The following is a 20652-nucleotide window of genomic DNA, read 5'->3' as shown; positions in this document are numbered from 1 at the left end:
ATCAGTTTGTCCTTTTAGCAGGCCACGGTGCTTTCAATATAATTCTTTGGCACCATAATTCCACCGGATATATTCTTCTGTCTTCCTTATTCAATGTTCAGCTTTCACAGGCTTTGGAGGCAACTGAAAAATTCCATGACTTGGGTCAGACACACTTTAACCCTAAAAGTAACACCCTTGCTTTTCAATACTCGAAAATAGTTTCTATACAGAATTACCCAATGCAATGCCTCTTTTGACCTCTTGACTGCTTCCATGAGCATTTATTGTGGAGCCAAGCAAGACTTCAATTTTTTTTTCTCCATTTATCATGATGTTACCTTTTTGTCCAGTTGTGAGGATTTTGGTCTTCATTACATTGCATCACAATTCACAAGGAAGGCTGGAATCCTTGCTCTTCATCAGCAAGTGCTTCAAGTCCTCCTCGCTTTCAGCAAACAAGGTTGTGCCATCTGCATATCTCAAGTTGTTAATAAGTCTTCTAATCTTGATGCCGCATTCTTCTCCATATAATCCATACTCTCTGATGATTTGCTTATCATACAGGTTCAACAAGTATGGTGAGAAGATACAACCCTGCCACATACTTTTCCTAATTTGAAATTATTCAGTATTCCCTTGTTCTTTTAGCATAACTGGTCTTTGATCTATGTACAAGTTCTGAACGAGCACAATCAAGTGTTCTGGAATTCCCATTCTTCTCAAAGTTACCCATAGTTTATAATGATCTACCTACTCAAATACCTTGGCATAGTCTATAAAATGCAAATGAACATTTTTCTGGTATTCTCCACTTTGAACCAAGATCTATCTCTCATCAGCAATAATATCCCTTGTTTCATATCCTCTTCGGAATCTGGCCTGAACCTCTGGCAAGGCTTCATTTGACTGATGCCACCGTACTCACCCCCAGCATTATGCCGGACAGTGCCCTGCTTCTGCTCACCAGGCATTCATTGGTGCATGGAGTAGGCATCGTTCCTGATTTCCAGTGATAAACAGCAGCTGCCTTAGCAGATCCATGCTGATGAAGTCATGGGTTCCAGACATCACTTCTTTGAGTATCATTTTATGAATTTATTGCCAAATTCTAGTCCCACCCGCACTGTGCTGCTAGGTCCATCTCAACTCATAGAACCCCGGTTAGCAGAAGAGAACTTCCACAAAGGGCTTTCTAAACTTTCAACTCTGTGGAAATAGATGGCCAGGTCTTTCTCCTGAAGAGCGGATGGGGGGTTGGAACGGACAACCTTCCTGTTAGCAGCTGAGCCCTTAGCAGTCACAGTACCCATGCTCCTGTCCTCTGGTTTGCCTATTTTTCATTCAAACAAATGTAAGGTTGTTGGGTGATTTTTTTTTAAGTTAGAGAAATTTAGTGTTAAAACAATGGTTATCACTTCCACAAGCAGGGAAAAGCAGCTTCACTCACCGTCATTAAAAGTGACTATCGAAATAAGGAGGGCCGAGCTCAGGGCTCTGAACCCCAGACCTTTTTTTTTTCTTCCTAAAATGGGAGATTGCTGCAGACAGGTGGGGCTAAAAATATACTGGCACCTGTGGAGACTCCAATCACCCAAACTCACTGCCATGGAGTCAATGGTGACTCCCCTGTGGTTTTCCCAGACTGTAACTGTTTATGGAAGTAGAAAGCCCAGTCTTTCTCCTGCTGAGCTGCTGGTGCTTTTGAACTGCCAACCATGCAGATCACAGCCCAATGAGTAACCACTACACCACCAGGGCTCCTTAGGATTTAAATAGCAGTGAAGAAAGGATTACACTTCTCCCAAGTGAGTCCATGTCCCTGGAGGGGCTTCCAAGGGCCACATCTTATGGTTCTTATGTGTGTTGGTAAGAAAATATTTGCCCATCGGAATCAATAATGTATCTGTATTATTTCTAAAAATATGTGCTAAATTGAATTGTACACATAATAGATTGTATAGGAATTTTGAAAAAATAATAGGCTTATTAATAGCGGGGGATCTTGGTGGTTCAGTGGAAGCACTTTCCCCTTCCATATAGAATTCCCAACCAATGTACCTCATGCACAGCCATCACCTGTCATCCACTGGGAGCTTGGTTGTTGCTCTGATGATCAGCAGATCTTCCAGACTGAAAATCAGTCAACAAAGTTTTATGAGACCTGGGGAAGAGGGAGTGGAACCCATGGACATCTATTCATTGGGCAGAGAAGCTTCCTACAAGTGGTGCAATTATATCTTTGCTACAAACATACCTATCAATGTATATCTCCCTGGTTTTCTGGGATGGGGAATTAAGATCCAGGAAAACCTGACTGAGTCTGATGGGGGGGGGGACTCCCGGCTGGGGCTCCAGCATCAAGTATACATGAAATATTCAAGGGGTAAGGTTGTAAAAATATCTTAGTTATAACCAAACACCTTGATGGAACGAGTCCTTGGTCCTGGGGCTCAGGGCTGGGATCTTGGGGCACACTAAGTTCAGTTGGTGTAACATAGTTCACCAAAGCAATGTCCTGCTGAGGAAATGGCCTGAGGGTCCTGTCTGACCCCTTGACTACACAAAGGGAAAGGAGAATCCATCTCCACACCAGCCCAAGGCCTATTGCCAAATGCTTCCACCCTCCATTCCTCTTCACCCTATTCTGACACCAACCATCCTTGCCAAGACTCTCCACTTCTCTGCTGGGTTTTATAATTCATGGCAAGGCCCTTAGAGATGTCACAGACAATACAGTTCTGTGGTTTATTAGGGCAGCTACCGAAACAAAGCAAAAGAGACCCCAGTAAAATGATCTTTAAAAAAATAAAATAAAATCATGTCCTAGATGGTGAAGAAACAAAAGAAGTGCCTTGGAAGAAAGGCTTGGCAATCAACAGAAAGAGCAGCCATTGGAAATGCTGTGGAACACGGGCTATTCTGACACCCGTGGGATGGCCGTGAGTTAAAATCCACTCCATGGGCAACGTTTCATTTTTATATTTTGCTTCCTTGGTTACTGTTTTTCTGCTCTCAGATAAAATGAACGCCTTAATCCAACCCCATTTCAGGGGTGAGGACTGAGCTGCAGCCATGGACAATGTTATCAGGGAGTGTCCAAATGACCAAGCAGCTGTTTCCCAGATATCATTTGTCGCATGAGGAAACTGAGGTCCAAGGAGAGAACACGACTTTCCTAGGACAAGGAGCCAGTGGGTGACAGAGAGTAGACGGATGCAGCTGGGAGTCTCCCCGTCAGACTCAGTCAAGTTTTCCTGGACCCTAATTCCCTGTCCCAGAAAACCAGGGAGCGATGAAACTCCAGAGAAAATGAGATAATTGATTTAAGTGACAGGAATAGCACAACACAAATACTGAAAGGTTCCAGTAAAGGGATTGGATTCGTCCGCAGTTACAGCTGAAACTAAGTTGTGATTGCATGAAGCACAGACAGGTCTAAGCTAATCATTTCAGAGACCGCTTTACTGTGTTAGAAAGGTTTTAAACACCCCCCCCCCCAAAAAAAAAACCAAACTAAACATTCGTGAAGTCATTTATATCCTGCGACTCTAGGATCCATTCTATTTTGTCGTCAAAATAAAATAACCTGGGAGAAAGACGTGCCTTTCCCCTCCTGTGAAGCGTTCAGGTCTCAGAAATGCACCAGGGCAAGTCTCCCCTATCCTAGAGAGCCACAAAGAATTGGCATCGACTTGATGGCGGTGAGTTTGGTTGTTTATTATTATTCATTTTGGTTTGGAGAAGAAAATATTCTAGCAGTTGGGAACCTCCAGCCGTTCTGTGAGAGAAAGACAGGCTTTCTGCTCCCATCACGAGTTACAGTTTCGGGAACCCACGGCGGCGTCTCTCTTGGTCCCGATGGGTCGGCACTGTCTCCGTGTCAGTGGGGTTTTCTTTACATGGAACAGCCATCCAGCCCCATCAGGTGGCCCGGCGTGTTGGAGAGCAGAGATGCTCAGTGGGATTGTCTTCCCTTTGCTTCTTCCCTTTGCCCAAGCAGCTTTCTGAGATGCGTGCCCTTCACCAGCCCGCCGCGTACAACCCCCCGCTTTTCAAGTGCATTCACCGAATTGCGCGGCCGTCATCATAATCCTATTTTCGACTATGTTCGTCTGCCCAGAGAGAATGGTTTTCATGCCCAGTCTGTGCAAAGGGCTCTGTTTTAAATCAGCAGCGTGGTAAGATGCCGGCGTTTCTTTGGGAGACGCAAAATGAAGACTCCGCCTGCGGGAAAAAGCCGGATGGTTTTCAATGTTTGCTGAGCCCACGGTGGGTGAGAAGAAACCCGGACTCCTGATTTAAGTCATGCAAGCAGCCTGTCCAAAAAACATGGGGCTTTTTGTTTGTGTGGCTGTTGGTTTTGAAAATATACACAGCAAAGCATACACCCATCCAGCATCTTCTGTTCGCTCCAGTTGGTGACACCGGCGACATTCACCCAGTTGGGTACCCATTCTCACCCTCCTTTCTGACTGGCTCAGCCCCTCTACACGTATTACCCACTGAGCTTCCAGTCCAAATTAGCTGCTGCTGCTTCCACTTGTTACTGTGGTTTGGGGGAAAGTTTTCAAAGCAAGTGAATTTTCCATTCAGCAGTTTAGACACACTCTGTCTCCTGACGCCTCTTGCAAGCATCTCCATGCATCTTCCCAACGTCTCTTGCAAATCCCTGGGCCTTTCTTTTGTGGCCCTGCTGTGCCAGTTTGAATCGACAACACCCCCCTGTAAGTGAGTAGCCAAAAATCTACCAAATAAACTCACTGCTCTTGAGTCAATGCCGACGCATAGTGACCCTAGAAGACAGGGTAGAACTGCCCCTGTGGGGTTCTGAGACTGTTTTCTTGTCTTTTGTTTTTGAGACTGTAATTCTTCACTGGCATCTCGCCTTGCCCTTGAGTGCTAGTGACCCCTCCCACCCCCGTGTGGCTTCTGAGACTGTAACTGTTTAAGGAGTAGAAAGCTCAGTCTTTCCTCCGCAGAGCTACTGCCAACAGCCAACTAGACCACTCCTAGTGGCTCTCACTTTCACTGGAGTAGAAAGCCCTATTTTTCTCCAAAAAAAGAGTCCCTGCTGGTTTCGAACTGCTGAGCTTTGCAGTTCGTAGCCCAGCGTGTGACAGCTGTGTTCATGCACACTGTTCACTTTAAGTCTTGATGGTATGGCTTCTATTTGGTAGCGTTCACTCCTGCAGACCTAGAAAAGGAAGCACCATGGTCATGAAGAAACTCTCATCTCCTCCAAGTACTTGGCCTGAGAAAGGCGCCTGAAGATCAAGTGCATCAACGCGGGTCAAAAAAGAAGGGCCAGAGGATGCAGGCAGACCCTTGACCTCCTCTGTGGGCTGCACGGTTGACATCACCTTACTGCCGCTCCTGCTGTGAGCAGCCTCTCCCGCCAGCATATGGCCCTTAAAGCCCCACCAGGAGACACAAATCAGAACTTGGGGCAGAACCAGAAGGACCTCTTTGACCTTCTGCTCTGAACCCCTGATTTTCAGGGGAGGATGGACAGAAGCCCTGAGAGATGAAGGGTCTGTCCAATATATCATGCTTGTAAAAGTCAGGCAGAGATCTGCTCCTGTGTTATTTATGGAGAGGGAGTCATTTTGATAGGGGCACCTCTTTGAAGGCCTGCTTTCTGCCTGTTTTCTCTCTGCATTGCCATTAACTTACTAGGGTCTTTTGGGCTAACACAGGATTTCTGGCTGCTGTGTGAATTTTTCCCAAGACAATGTGCAGTGCCAAGCATGTGGCAGGAGGAACTTGATGACCATGGTCCGTAACCAGTCCTTGCATTTTATGGCTTAAAAAACTATTGTATAAATAAGAATCCAGCATCGGTAATTCTCTGTTCCCTCAGAATGCTGCTAAGGACAGAGATAGCAAATACACATTCTTAAGCTATAGCAGAGAGTGCTACTGTGTCCATGGGCTTTGCTGGCTGGCATCTTTAGAGAAACAGCACACCAGGCCTTTTGTCCACGAGGCTGTGGGGTGGGTTTGAACTGCCAGCCTTGAGATTAGCTGCCAATAGCAAACGCCTTGTGCCACCCTGGTTTGCAATTCAATAAATCATATGAAAAACAAAGGGACTATAGATTCAGATAGCCTCGCCTCCTAATGATAGGCGCTCTCTAGTCCTGTTATCAATGATTCCAGGAGGTTGTAGTTGGTAGAAGCAGGACACTCGTGCACAGCAGTCCTGGGGGCAGCTCGTTGCAACCCCACCTTCAATGGTGTCTCATCATTGGCTTAAAGTTGGCCAGAGGGGAAGAATTTACACCATGGAAATGAGCAAAAGCTAGAATCAGCGTTTCCTTTCTTTCCACTTGCTAAGCCAACTCACCACCCTCTAGAGCTGCCCTCAGACCATGCGCACAGGTGATTGTGAGTCACACCAGTGGACCAGTGGACCATCTCCCATCGGGGGAACCAAGGGAAGGAGCTCCGGGTCCATGCCTCAGGGGAGGAGCTGAAGCTAGATGCATCCAGTGGACCATGGGTTGGAAAAAAGCACAGAGTTGATCATGTCTGTGTGTCCTGGTTTCCTAGTGCCACTGGGCCAGAAATAGCACAGGTGGTTGACTTTTAAAAATAAACCACAAAACCAGGCATCTATTTTCTCACAGTTTGGGGGCTGAGGGGCTGGGCTAAAAAGCCAAACCAGAGTCTTAGGTTTGTGATGTCTTCCTTGTAAGTCACCTGGTTCCTCCACACTTGGTCTCTGGCTCCCCACCCAACTCCTCTGTGTGGTATGCATCTCTGTGTCTCTTTTTGTAACTCAGCAGGGGTCTGGTTTGGGGATCCACCCTGCACGGCTGTGACCTCAACTGATTGGTTGGTTGTGTCACAGTAAATTACATGATGGAATCTTGTTGACTATCCTCAAGGTCAACAGATTTAATCACATGTACACCTACAAGAAGGGGAGCTTTGGTGGAATAGTGGGTTATGCACTAGGCTGCTAAGTACAAAGTCAGCAATTCAAACCCATCATCTGATCCTTGAGAGAAAAATGAGACTCTGGTCCCTTAAAGATTCCAACCTCAAAACCCCAAAGGGACAATTCTACTCAGCCCTGTAGGATTGCTATGCATTGGGATTGACTCAATGGCATTGAGTTTGGCTTTGTTTTAGGCAGATCCAAGGGTCAGGAATTCAACACAAATTCTTGGGACACAGAACTCAATCTATAACACCCCACTCCAAGGGTACTTGAGGACTGTGGCCCACTGATTTGACTACATGCCGGCATGGCGGGTTGCTGAACTGCAGCTGAGCCCTCATGGGAGGTGTATAATTGAGTAGGATGTTCCTCTGCCCTGGGTGGACACTAACGGATGAAAGACAAAAGTAGAGGAAAGGGAATGAGAAGTCTTCAGGGAGAGAAACTAGAAGAGGCAGCATATGGGAACCTTCTCCCTGTGGCCCAGTGCTTGGCTGCTTACTGAGAGGTCAGTGATTCAAACCCACCAGCCACTCGCTCTTTAAGAGAAAGAGGTGGGAGTCTGTTGTCAGAAGATTACAACCTTAGAAAGTGCCTGCAGGGAATTCTGCTCCATTCTATAGGGTCACTATGAGTCTGTGATGGCAATAAATCTGTGTGGTAATCTTGCTCTGAGCAACTTTATTGTCTTACTTTTTCAATAGACAGTAGAGTAATTCATGCTGTGTGTTACTCTGGGTAGACTAGAGAAACAAATCCATCGACACGTATATGTGTGTACGTAAGAGGTTTACATACAAGAGCAATTGAATATTGAGAAAACATTCCAGCCCAGTCCAGATTAATTCCATAAGTCTGTTATTAGCCCATATGTCCAATACCAGTCTATAAATTCCTCTTTAGACTCGTGAAACACATGCAATGATGCAGACTGCAGGAAGATCACAGCTCAGTGGATGGGAGGTCTTGTGGATCCAGTGGTGGTGTAGGCATATCAGTGCTGGCAGGGGTCTCCATGTGGTTCCTTCAGCTCTAGAGGTCCGGCTCCATCAGCATAGCCCCATGTGTCTTGTCAGAAGAGCATCTCTCAGGGAGTGAACCAAGAGAGAGTGTGTCTCCCACCCCCAAGGAGGAAATACAGGAGTTCCCAGAATTCTCAGGAGAAGGCCAGGCCCACACAAAACCTCATTGGTTATGACCCCATTGACAGACTAGACTCCACCCCTTCACTCTTAGTCCTCTAAGTCCCAAATTGACACCAGGTTATGTAGCTGCCACATGCTGTTGGTTTTAAATGTATGCAAATATATAAACAGGTAATAACAAGTGGAAAGTAGTCACCTCCTTCCCCACCCTCTCTCCAGCTGCAATTTCCTACGCAGCCTTCCAGATACTTCTATGCAGATGCATATTTCTCTCTCCCTCCCCAACCTGCCACTCTCGGCAGTGCTGCTCTGTAATTTGCTTTTTCTGGCTCCTCTTGGTGTTTGTAGATACACAGAACAAACTAATGGTTAGAGCATGGTACTGTGGCCAGGCTGCCCTGTTTTACCACTTGTCAGTTGGATAACTTAGGACAAGTTGCCTCTTCTTTCACTCACTCAAATTTCTAATCTGTAAAATGGGAGGAGAGCAAAGGTACCCATGTCACAGGGCTTTGTATGAAGAACCCGGTGTGTGTTATCTGTGTGTCACACAAGTTACCAACCCTCTTCTCTGATTTTATTTATTAGAGTCACCTAGGCACTGCATTGTATCAATGTATGCAACAGCCTCCTTTGAAAGGAATTTAAGTTGTTTGCAGGATCTGGTCACTGCACACAAGGTTGCAGGACACCTTCATACACACAGAATAATATAGTCATAGGAGTTTCTATAGGAGCCCTGGTGGCAAACACTTGGGGACCCAAGATTGGCAATTAGTACTCAGGAGCAGCTCCGTAGGAGAGAGTTGAAGCCTTCTTCTCCTTTCCAGCCTCAGGAACCCGAAGGGGCAGTTGCACTGTATGCTTCCGGGTCACGGAGAGTCTGAATTGACTCGATGGCAGTGAGGAGCCGGTGAGCTTATATATAAGAGAAGAAACTTCTGGGAAAGAAAACTCCCGGGTCAAAGGGTATATCTATTTTAAAATTTAATATGTATTATCAAAGTTACTCCAACTAAGTTCGTAACAAATGTTTGCTCTTCAAACAGCATTTGAAAATATGTCTATTTTCAAAGGCAGTCACTCCAGGGGTTAGGCAACCTTTTCATCTTTACTGATGTAGTAAGTGAAAAAAAATAGCAGCTTATTGTTTACATTTGTCCAGATGACTAATAAGTTTAACCATCTGTTATTATTTTATTGATTTGTATCTATTTTTATTTTTAATCAATGTTCATGGTTTTGTGAATGTTTTTTTAAACAGATGCTTAAACATCTATTCATATTTTTTATTATTCATTAGTAGTCTTTAAAGACAAGAAATGGACATGTCTTTTGCCTATTTATTTGTGTGTGGCTTGTCCTTTTATTTTATTTTTTTGCCACACAACACATTTTTATTCTTTGCAGTCAAATGTATCAACCTTTTGATGAGCAGGCCCCTGGTGCTCTATCCCACATAGAAAGGCTTTCTTAATTGCATTTTTAGTAAAATAAAATCACTTAGATTTTCTCTTAGTACTTTTAGGAGTTCACATTTTAGCGCTTGACACTTGAGACCTCCATCATTCATTGAAAGGCAAACATTAGTGAAACATTTCATAATGTCCCCATTTTTCCAACACCATCTGCCACCTTTGTTACATAAAAAAATCCCAATATACGTTTACTTGACTTCTCTTCATATTTTTTCCACAGGTAGACCTATTTAGCTCTGTGTCACAACCATACTGTTTTAATTACTGCAGCTTTATTATGTGCTTTAAAATCTAGCCAAACTAGCTCCTTCATGATTTCGTTTTTATGAATTCACTGACTCCACAGCCAGTGCTCTTTCCATTATCCCGAGAGAAGCACCAAGGAAGGAGAAGTGAAAATATCACCATCTTTATTGAGGGCATGAAAACAATCAGCTAATCTCATTTATCGACCTTTTGTTTAACAGATTCTGGGTTTTCTATCACACTTAGGAAGGCTTTCTTAATTGCATTTTTAGTAAAATGAAATCACTTTCCCCCCATTGCTAGCCTTTTTTTCCCAACACCATCTGCCACTTTTGTTACATACCAAAAAATCCCCGTGTATGTTTAACTCATTCAAAATCCAGGTGTATGTTTAGTGCACCATGCTGTGTCCAAGGGAGCCCCCAGCCACTTCCATGGATCCATTCTAATCACCCTTAGGTACTGGTGCCGTCCCCCGGTTCTGACTCACAGCAAACTGATGTACAATGACACAGAACCCTGCCTGGTCCTGCGCTACCTTCACAATGATGCACTTTGAGCCCATTTTGAAGCCAGTGTCAAACCCATCTCCTTCAGGGGCTCCCCCTTTGGGTTGCACCCTATTTTACCCAGCATGGTGTCCTTCCCTGGGTTAGTCCTTGTGAGCGAGCATGGCTCCATTCGAAACATAAAGCGCTACAGGATTTCTGGTTAATCCTAAGCGTTAGGTACAACAACGTTGCTGCTTTGAGCTGCTCCCTTAAAAAAATCGGGGCAGGGATGAAGCTTGAGACTTTGAGCCCTTGGTTGAAATCTGTCAGGCATAAAAAAAAATAGAGTTTCAACTTAAGTGTACTAATGATTTTTCCCTATGCACATTATATTGGTTCCTTAGCAACAAAACAAATAAGTGTTTCCCCTCCACTTCTGCGTGTGTTAGTTTAGAAAAGGCTCACAATACATTAATTAGGGAGTAGTTGGGGGTGATTTGTAAATGTCATATTAACATGTTGCTTGCTTTTGTGGGCACCCAAGACTGTTAACTCTAGCGATGCCATTTCTAGCACGGCTGGCTTGTTCTTTGTCCTCAGCTCTTTTTCCAACTGGTCTTCTGAATAAAGATTTAGAAGCAATAGATGGGACCTTGGGTTGCAGCTTCTCAGCACAGGTGTGCCCTGTCTTGGGACACATAGGTATGTAAAAATACAACCTGAAAATGAAGATAAATCGTGGTATTATTAGAATCTTGACATAGCAGACATATTGGGGGAGAAACTTGAGCTTAGAGTAGGCAAATGAGTCACTCAAGAAACGGCGCTCTACTGGACCACGGATGCTCCCTAGTCTGCCTGCAACTCCCTGACTCATTCCCAGACTTGCTGGTTAGACTTTAGGAAACAAACTCATTCGTGGTTTGGGGGTTGTTTTGGGTAAAAGTTTGCTCCTATTTCTGTCCATCTTGGAGCCCTGGTGGCATTGTCAGGAAAACATTAAACTGCTAACCTCAAGGTTGATAGTTGAAACCCACTAAGCGAGCCTCAGGAAACCATAGAGAGCATGCGCCTTGGAAACCCTGTGTGGAGACACTGTGGGTCACAATCAACTGGATGACAGTGGGTTTGGTTTGGGGTTCAGTCTGTTGAACTTGAATTTTTGTTTTTGCTGTCAGCAGCCCTCCTCGTGTTTGTCCTACCGAGGGTGAACTCTCCTCTACTCCATCTGCCCCGTGGGATAGTTGCAGGGAGGTGGAGGATGAGGACCAGGATGTGGTGAGGGAAACAATCTCAGTCATCTTCAGAATACACTCGAAGGCTGAAAAGGTGAAGACACTTTACCCCACCACAGTCTGCAAACCCCAGGTTTTGGTTTTGAGAAATGGAGACAGGGCACCGTATCTTGCCTCCCCCTTCGCGATGCTCAGGGCCCTCATCAACATTCGTGTTCCCTGTGGTTTGACTGGTAGCTAGTCTCTTGGGTATGCAAGAAGCCTGGTGTGTGTGTGTGGCTTGAAGGTTGGGCTGCTAACTCCATGATGAGCTGTGGAGATCCACCGCCCTCGGGGGAGCAAGAGAAGACCGTCTATTCCCAGAAAGATCCCTAGTTTCAAAAACCCTGCCAAGCAGACCCACTGTCACAGTGAGTTGGAATGGACTGGATTGCAGGGGGTTCTGGGACAGGTGTGCAGGGCTACCTCGTTTTCTGAGGACTATTTTACATCTTCCCCCAAAGCTTTCCAATGGGACTGAACCCCAGCTGTCCACAGGGGCAACTGGCTCATCAAGGCACTCCTGTTGCCTTTTCTCTTTCTCTGCCTGGCCCCTCCATCCCCCCATCTCCGAGTTATCTTCCAGAAGAAGCCAGCCTACTGTATGAGCTGGGTGGGCTGCTTTGGCTTCCGTCCTTCTAAATGTGGATTGGAGACAACAAGCCCCACTCTAGCAGGCCGGCTGTTAGGCTTACATGGCAAAATGTAGGTGAAAAATGATTTGCCAACTACAAAGCACCTGGTGGATATGGGGATCGTGGGCCTGCAAGACACAATTGGGGAGCTGTTTAAGTATGTGTGACTTCTCCCATGCCCATCAAGGATGGAGTCTTTGGGCAGAGAGCTTCCTTCCTTGGACGGGTAAAGGACTGACTGCACGAAGATCCCAGTTAGCTCCGATCCCGTGGTCTGCGGCGGTTTGCGAGGTGCAATGTATTGACAAAGACAACCTGTTCCTTCTCCGTCAGAGGCTCTCACCACCACTCTCTGACGGCTGCCTCCACAAAAGAACACACAACAAAAACACTCTTGGTTTTCATTTTCTCCACCGGGAAGAAGCCTATCAATGGACGGAATACAATCACCTTAATGAAGCCAAGCTTCATTAAGGAAGAAGCAAAGCCATTCATTTGCATGCACTTGAAACACTCATCTAATATGGCTTGACGTTTCGTCTGTTTTTTTCCCCCTTACCTTCCAAGCTAGGCAAGTACCATTTTTCATCTTCCAATTCCTGACACCTCCTGGGAGCATTCCTTCTGTCTGCCCCATGACCTCCTGAAGTGGCCCCTTGTTGCCCCAGGTGCTCTGGTGTCTAGTCCACCTTGTCTGACAACACCATCTGTCCTACCTGATCCATTCTCGGCTAGCTCTGCCCTGCTCTGTGCCTGGAGTCAGCCAGGTGTCCTTGGACTCTGACTTCCCATTGGAAGGGACTCGTGAGAGCTTGGAAGGTACATGGAGAGACACACAGGAGCTAAGATCCTACAGCAGTGGGTCTCCACCTTCCTCAGGCTGCGACCCTTTCATACAGGTCCTCATGTGGTGGGGACCCCCAACCATAAAATTATTTTCGTTGCTGCTTCATCACTGTCCTTTTGCTACTATTATGAATCATCATGTCAATATCTGATATGCAGGATGTATTTCCATTGTTGCAAATTGAATATCATGAAAGCATAGTGATGAATCACAAAAATAATATGTAATTATATCTTGTGAAATATTTATTTCTAGTTACAAATAAATGAAATATTGTCTTATAGCACGGTGTAGCAGGGGTAACAGTCTTCACGCCGGGTACTCATAGGTGGACGTATCTGCATGTGGGTGGACCCAGCTGAAGATGGACAGAGGAGCATTGTCTCACTTCCTAAGACCATTGGAAATAGGCATTTTCTGGCTCTAGAATGGATTCTTCTGTCGGACTTCACTGTTTGCCCTTGCTGGTCACTACATCCTGAATGCTCCCTGCCTACTTTTCCCATAAGCGTCTAAGAATTTTCCAGAAACTTTCCAGGTGAGTCACCAAAGAGCCTGGCAGTCTTAGGCAGCACACTGTGTACTGGAAGCTGCGCTGCCTGGGGCTACCGGAAGCTGTGCTCAGCATAAAGACGAGGGAAGCAATGTGGTTATTGCGGCATGGTAACCAATTAGACTGTAGTTCCCAGCTTGACATGGAACCAAGTGGAGCTCTGTGACTAGTCTGGCCCATGGAAAATGGGCCAAGAATTGGTGTCAGTTTCAGACCTGTCCCATTGTAACCTCTCATAAGCAGCCCTCTGGGTCTTTGCCAACCTCTGAGTCCTGGTGTTGAAGATGGTGGAAGCCAAAGATAGAAGGAGCTGGGGGTCTTGAACCTTTGTCCTCGCAAGAGCTACCCACCAGCCAGGACCATGGGTTCTGTTTAGTGAAGTCATTAAGATTCTGGCACTTAGCTGTGCTAGAGGAGCCCTGGTGGTGTAGTGGTTATGAATTGGGCTGCCAATTGCAAGGTCCACAGTTTGAAACCACCAGCCACTCCAGAGGAGAAAGATGAGGCTTTCTACTCCCATAAAGAGTTAGTCTTGGAAACTCACAGGGGAAGGTCTACCCTGCTCTACAGGGTTGCTATGTGTCAACATTGACGTGATGGCATGAGTTTGGTATCTGTGCTAGAAGCTAGATTTGCCCAAACCAATGTTGGAATTTCAGCCTCCTTGAAATATTATTTTCTAATAAAATGAATGAATTCATGTATCACTGTGTACTTGAAAATAAAATTTCATCAAGACTACATTTCCCTCAACCTGACCCAGAAATGGCCCTGGCTTTCCCTCTCCTAAGAGCTCTACATTTAGACACATAGTTCTGCAAGCAGTTTGGGGGCTTCTGAGAGCTCCTCAAGTCCCCCTGAATTCCCATGCTCCAGTCTCTGTCTTCAGGTCACTCCGTTCTGGCCTGTCTTCAGGTCACTCCATCAGGGCCCTTAGTTGAGATCCTGCCAGTTGATGTTGAAGGGCATTATTCATTCCCTCTAACTGCCCACTTCCTCTACCAACATGTGGGGCCTGAAATAATAGTCTGTCTCCCATCACTCACCTCAACAGGACCGGTCCTGTGAGCCCACCCCTTTCTTTCTATCTTCATCACATGTGTATATGCACATACCTGTACAAGCACGTGCACATTTGAATGCATATTTAATTATAAAACATAACCTAACAGACAGTTTGGAAACATTGAAATGCATAAAGGAGGAAACCTAAAACAGGGCTTTCCAATCCTCTTTCCTGTGCAGTTCCCTATGTACAAAGAGACTGATTTACTGTTCATTCGAAGGGGTCAAGCTTCTGAATTTGCCTGGAAACATCCATGCTTGTGTTTCACAAACTCAAATCCCAACTATCTTATTGATTTAAGTAAAAGGTTGATTGGTTGGTTGGTTGGTTGAACCAAGAATGGGAGAAGGCATCTCGTGTTACCATGTTGTGGCTGCTGGGTGCTATCCAGTTTGCTGTGCGTAGAATACCATTGCTGTTCCATCCAACAGAACGGAACCTACCCAGTCCTGTGCCATCTTCACAACTGTTGTTCTGATGGAGCTCATTTTTGTAGTCATAGGGCCAGTCCATCTCATCAAAGGGCTTCCTCTTTTTTGCATGTGCCCCTCTACCAAATATGATGTTCTTTTCAAGGACGGGCCTCTCCTGTGAACATGTCCAAGGCACATGAGACTACGCCTCACGGTCCTTGCTTCTAAGGGGTGTTCTGGCTGTCCTTCTTCAAATACAGATCTGTTTGTTCTTCGGGAAACCTATGGCACTTTCAGTATTCATCACCAGCACCATATGCCAAGTGCATCAGTTCTTCTTTGGTCTTCCTTATTTGATGTCCATCGTTCACCTACTTAGGACATGATTGAAAATACCATGACTTGGGACAAGCGTGCCTAGTTGCTCAAAATGACAACCTTGGTTTCCATCGCTTTAACATGCTCTTGTGCAGTGGATTTGCCAAGTGAAATACGCAGTTTAATTTCCTGACGGCTGCTTCTATGAACACTGATCGTGGATCTTAGCAAGTTGAAATCCTTGGCAGTGTCCATCTTTTCTCTGTTTATCATGTTATCTATTGGTCCCGTTGTGAGGATTTTGGTTTTCATTATATTGAATTGCAATCCATATGGAAGCTGCGGTTTTTAATCTTCATCAGCAAGTGCTTCAAGTGTTTCTCACTTTCAGCAAGTAAGGTTGTGTCAACTAAATATTGCAGTTGGTAAGCAAACCTTCCTCAAATCGTGATGCAGCGTATTTATTCATATAGTCCAGCTTCTTGGGTTATTGGTTCAGCATACTGACTGACAAAGTATGGTGGAAAACTACAACCGTGTAGTAACCCACAAAAATCCCCTAAAACAAAATAAAACAGAACAGAATTGCAGTGGGCAGAGCAGAGCTTTTGTAGTATGCATTTTTTCCCAGTAGGCGAGTATCCAGCAACAAGCTCTGAGTTAGTGCACCCAGCGGCATCACTTGGGAAGCTTCTCTCTGGTTATAGTGAATTTTTTTCATGGAAGCAGTTTTGCTCAAACCTCATTTTTTTTGTGTGATGACCAACTTCTTTCTTTCTTTTATTTTAATAAATCACTTTATCGGGAGCTCTTACAACTCTTATAACCATCCACACATCAATTGTATCAAGTACACCTGTACATATGTTGCCATCATAATTTTGAAAACATTTTCTATTTGAGCCCTGGTATCAGCTCCTCCTTTTTCCCTCCCTCCCCGACCTTCCCACCCTAGTGAGCCCTTGATAAATTATTATTATTTTCATATATTACACCATCCACTTCTCCCTTCACTCACATTTCTGTTGTCCATCCCTTCAGAGGGTGGTTATATGTCAATCATTGCAATCAGTTCCCCCTTTATCCTACTTCTCCCTCACCTTCCCCCTACACTCATATTGCTACTCCCATTATTGCTCCTGAGGGGGTTATCTGTCCTGGACTCCATGTGTTGGGAGCTCTTATCTGTACCAGTGTACATACTCCAGTCTAGCCAGATTTGTAAGGTAAAACTGAGGTCATGATAGTCGGGGGTGAGGGGAGGAAAGATTAGAGAATTAAAGGAATGTTGTGTTTCCTCGGTGCTTGAGTCCTGGCTGGCTCATCCCTTCCTTGTGGCCCTTCTGTGAGGGGATGTCCAACTGCCTACAGATGGGCTTTGGGTCTCCACTCTGACCTCCCTCCCCCCTCATTCACATCAATATGATTGCCTGTTTTGGATCTTCTGATGCCTGATGTCTTTCAACACCTCACAATTGCACAGGCTGGTGTGCTTCTTCCATGTGGTCTCCATTGTTTCCCTGCTACATGGCCACTTGTTAACTTCTAGTCTGTAAAACCCAAGATGCTACATCTTCTAAAATCTGCACACCCTCAGCTTTCTTTACCACATTTGTTTATGCACCCATTTTGACTTCAGAAATTGTGTTGGGTAGGTGAGCATCACAGAATGCCAGGTTATTAGAAAAAAAAAGTATTTTTGCAATGCGGGAGGACTTGAGTAGAGGCCCAATGTCCATATGCTACCTTGATACTTAACATATATACATATACCTATCTCCCTATGCTTATACCTCTATAAATGTTTTTGTCTCCTAGTTCTTTCCTCTATTTCTTTTTACTTTCTGTTTGTCCCACTATCATGTTCCACCTTCATTAGACTCTCAGTAATTCCTTTCAGCTATATTGCACTTGATCAAAACCCGCCAGGAGTTCTACACCCTCCTCACCAAGGATTTTAGATCTCTTGTTGTTCCCTTGTCCCTGGGTTTGTTGGCTAACCCTTCCCTTCCCCCCACCTTACCCTCACCCCTGCCCCCCTGGAATGATTGGTCCCATTTTTTTCACCTTATGATTGTTTATCTTGCCAATCTTACATAGATAGACATGAAAAAAAAATAAGAATGGAAAAAAGGTGGGGGAGGAGGGGCTATAAATAGTTCCAGGTCTACCTGCTGACCCTAACATATGTTTTCCAATCAAGTCTGATGAGGTGCCAAGCCCTGCCTTCTGAGTCTGAAGTCTATTTTCAGAATTCCTTGTGGACTTCGTTGCTTTGTTCCTCTTGCTGTTCTGTTGGGCTCCCTTTGTGTTTTGCCCCGGTGTGGGGGGGTCAGACCAGGCAAAATTCCCGCATTGTGTCTCCAGTGCTGTCCCCTGCAGCGCTGAGGGTTAGTGAGGGGATGCCATGTTTTGTGGTGGAGGCCAGCCCTAGAGTCCTCTCTGTGCCTTGGCTGCTCTGAGCAGGAATGTTGTCCTTAGGGCTTGGTGGGCAGGATGCTGTCTCTCTCTCTCTGTCTCTCTCTCTGTCTCTCTCTCCCTCCCTCCCTCTTAGTTTGCTCCTTGGACAGACTCTTCCCGCTCCCCAGGCTGTATATTTAGTGCTGTTCTCTGTAGTGCAGTCTTCTGGGGAGGGGGTAGATAGATGTAGCTGGATTGGGGCCAGCCCCAAAGACCTCTCTGTTAGTTGTCTGCTTCATAGATGGCTGATTTCAGAGAACAGCGTGGCTGTGAAGTTTTGTTTCCCGCGCGGAAAACATGCTGCAGAATCTGCTGTGATGTTGAACACAGCGTACAAGGACAGCACTGGGGGAAAAGCTCAAGTGTAAAAGTGTTTTCCACATTTCAAAACAGGTGAAATGTTGATTAATGAAAAACCTCATTCTGGACGATCCATCAACTTCCCGAACCAAGAAAAATGTCCACTTGCAGTGCATTTGGAGTTTGTTCCACCAAGTCAGACTGTTCATCAAGCTTTCTATTTACAATTTCGTAAAAGGTTGCGTAACCATATGCAACAACAAAAGCCCGACTTGTGGCAGAGGGGACTGGTTTTGCCACTATGAAAAGCACCTGCTCACGCAGCCATCTCAGTGCGCCAGTTTTGGCAAAAAGCAGCACGCCTCTCTTACCCCGCGCACCTTTCTCACCTGGCCTGGCTCTTTGCGACTTTATTTTTTTGTTTCTGAAAATGCAGAGGAGCATGAAAAGACAGTGATTTGATTATGTAGACGAGATGGTGAAGAAGAAGAAAAAAAAAGAAACAAGAAGGGAGGTGCTGCCAGCCATCCAAACAGATGAGTTTGAAAAATGTTTCCACAAAGGGCATCACAGATTTGACAAATGTATTAAGTGTACTGGAGTGGACTTTGAAGGTATAAAAGTTGTTCTGTAAAAAAAAAAAAAAGTTAAATACATAGCTTTGGGGTAGGAGAAATCTGGGTGATATTTGGGTACCCCTTGTATTCCTTTGTAAATACCCCTGGTAATTTTTTTTAACCACTGAGAATTCAACATTCTTTTTGAACAACTGCCTCTGGGCCCATGTTTAGGTTCTGCATGAGCACAATGAACTGTTCTCAAATTTCCGTTCCTGTGAGTGCTATTCACAGTGTGCTATGATCCGCCCAGTCAACTGCCTTTGCTTTGTCACTAGAGCACAAGTACGCGTCTCTCTAGTACTCTCTGCTCCCAGCCAAGATCCATCTAGTGTTAGTAATTATATCCCTCATTCCCCGTCATCTGAATCCAGCCTGAATTTCTGGCGGTCCCCAGTGAATGTACTGATGCAACCGTTGTTGAATGGCCTTCAGTACAATTTTACTTACATGTGATATTGAGGATCTTGTTCAATACTTCCTTCATTCTGTTGGGTCACCTTTGTTTGGAATGGGCATACATTTGGGTCTCTTCCAATCAATTGGCCAGGTATCTGTTTTCTGGATATTGCGTAATAGGTGAATGAGTGCTTCATCAGCTTGTTAAAATCTTTCATTTGGTATTCCCTCAATTCCTGGAGCCTCATTTTTCACTAACTCCTTCTGCCACTGCATCTGCATCCTTTAGTACCATCCATTCTTGCTCATATGCTACCGCTCGAAATGGTGGGATATCAACTAGTTATTTTGGGCACATTGACTATGTATTTCTTCCATCTTATTTGTAATGCTTCCTGCATCATTCAATATTTTACTTTTTAAAATTGTGGCAAAAATTATACATGACAAAACATTCTCCAAGTCAACAGCTTCTACATGTATAATTCAGAGCCATTGATTATACTCTTCATGTTGTACAACCATTGTTGATAACTTTTCCCAAATTATTCCACCACCATTAACATAAACTCAATATGTCCTTTCTCTTCTATCCATAGTACTACTAGGTCACATTTCTTGATATAATATCATACACTTCCTTAGTTAAATTGATTTTTAAAAGAGTTGTTTATACATCATCACAATCAGTTCTAATGCTCCCTTCTCCTTCCCACATTCATTGTTTTCTTCTCAATTTTCCTCCCTCCTACTCCCCAAGAAACAATTGTGTCCATTACTGTCTTCATGCATTCACCCCTTCTGTGCTTCATAAATGAGGAAACCCAATAGAAACAATAAAAAAACAAAGCAGCAAAAATAAAATAATAGTAATAATATAAAGATAACAATAAAAATTAAAAGTAAGAAAGAAAAGACCACCAATAATATTTAAAAAGCCAGAGAATACATTTCTGTCATGGAACAAGTGAGAAATATTTGGGCCTAGAATAAATTCAGATTGGGTCAAGTATCAGATTATACCATGGTCCAATTCCCCATAAACAAGTTTACAATAATCTTTGCCTGATCATAGAGCTATTGGAGTCCCTTACTGGTGGCTAGAGGGGATCTGCCAGAGGCTTAGTCTGACGAGATAGTCTAGTGTTAGATTTGGGGCTACCTCTGTCCTCCCTAATTTGTCCTACAAATTAGATGTTCACAATTTAAACTCTAATACTTTTCCCTTCGTTTTATGTGGATTTTGTTATTGTCATCTTTAGATCACACAGGCTGGTGTGCTTCTCTCATGTGGACGTAGTTGACACCTTACTTAGATGCTTGCTTGTTTGAATACAAGTCTTTAAGAACTCAGACACTAGCCCAATGATAGCCGGGCACCATCTGCTTTCTTCACCACACTTTGCTGTAGATGCTCCCCTCCCCTGGTCTTCACCTGATTTTCCAGTCAGGTTCTCCTCTCAGTCCCGGGGAGGGTCTGTT

General features: G+C 44.7%; 1 protein-coding gene across 1 annotated transcript in view; it reads right to left on the bottom strand.

Annotated features, from left to right (window-relative positions):
* Positions 1-20652, bottom strand: part of IRX6 (iroquois homeobox 6) — a 48670-nt gene that overhangs the window by 7401 nt on the left and 20617 nt on the right. The gene's annotated exons all lie outside the window — the stretch shown is intronic.

The sequence above is a fragment of the Tenrec ecaudatus genome, chromosome 18, assembly GCF_050624435.1.
Source record: "Tenrec ecaudatus isolate mTenEca1 chromosome 18, mTenEca1.hap1, whole genome shotgun sequence".
In the NCBI taxonomy this organism is placed as follows: Eukaryota; Metazoa; Chordata; class Mammalia; order Afrosoricida; family Tenrecidae; genus Tenrec; species Tenrec ecaudatus.
The sequence above is the reverse complement of the archived record's forward strand: the minus strand, read 5'-3'. Positions and strand labels throughout refer to the sequence as shown.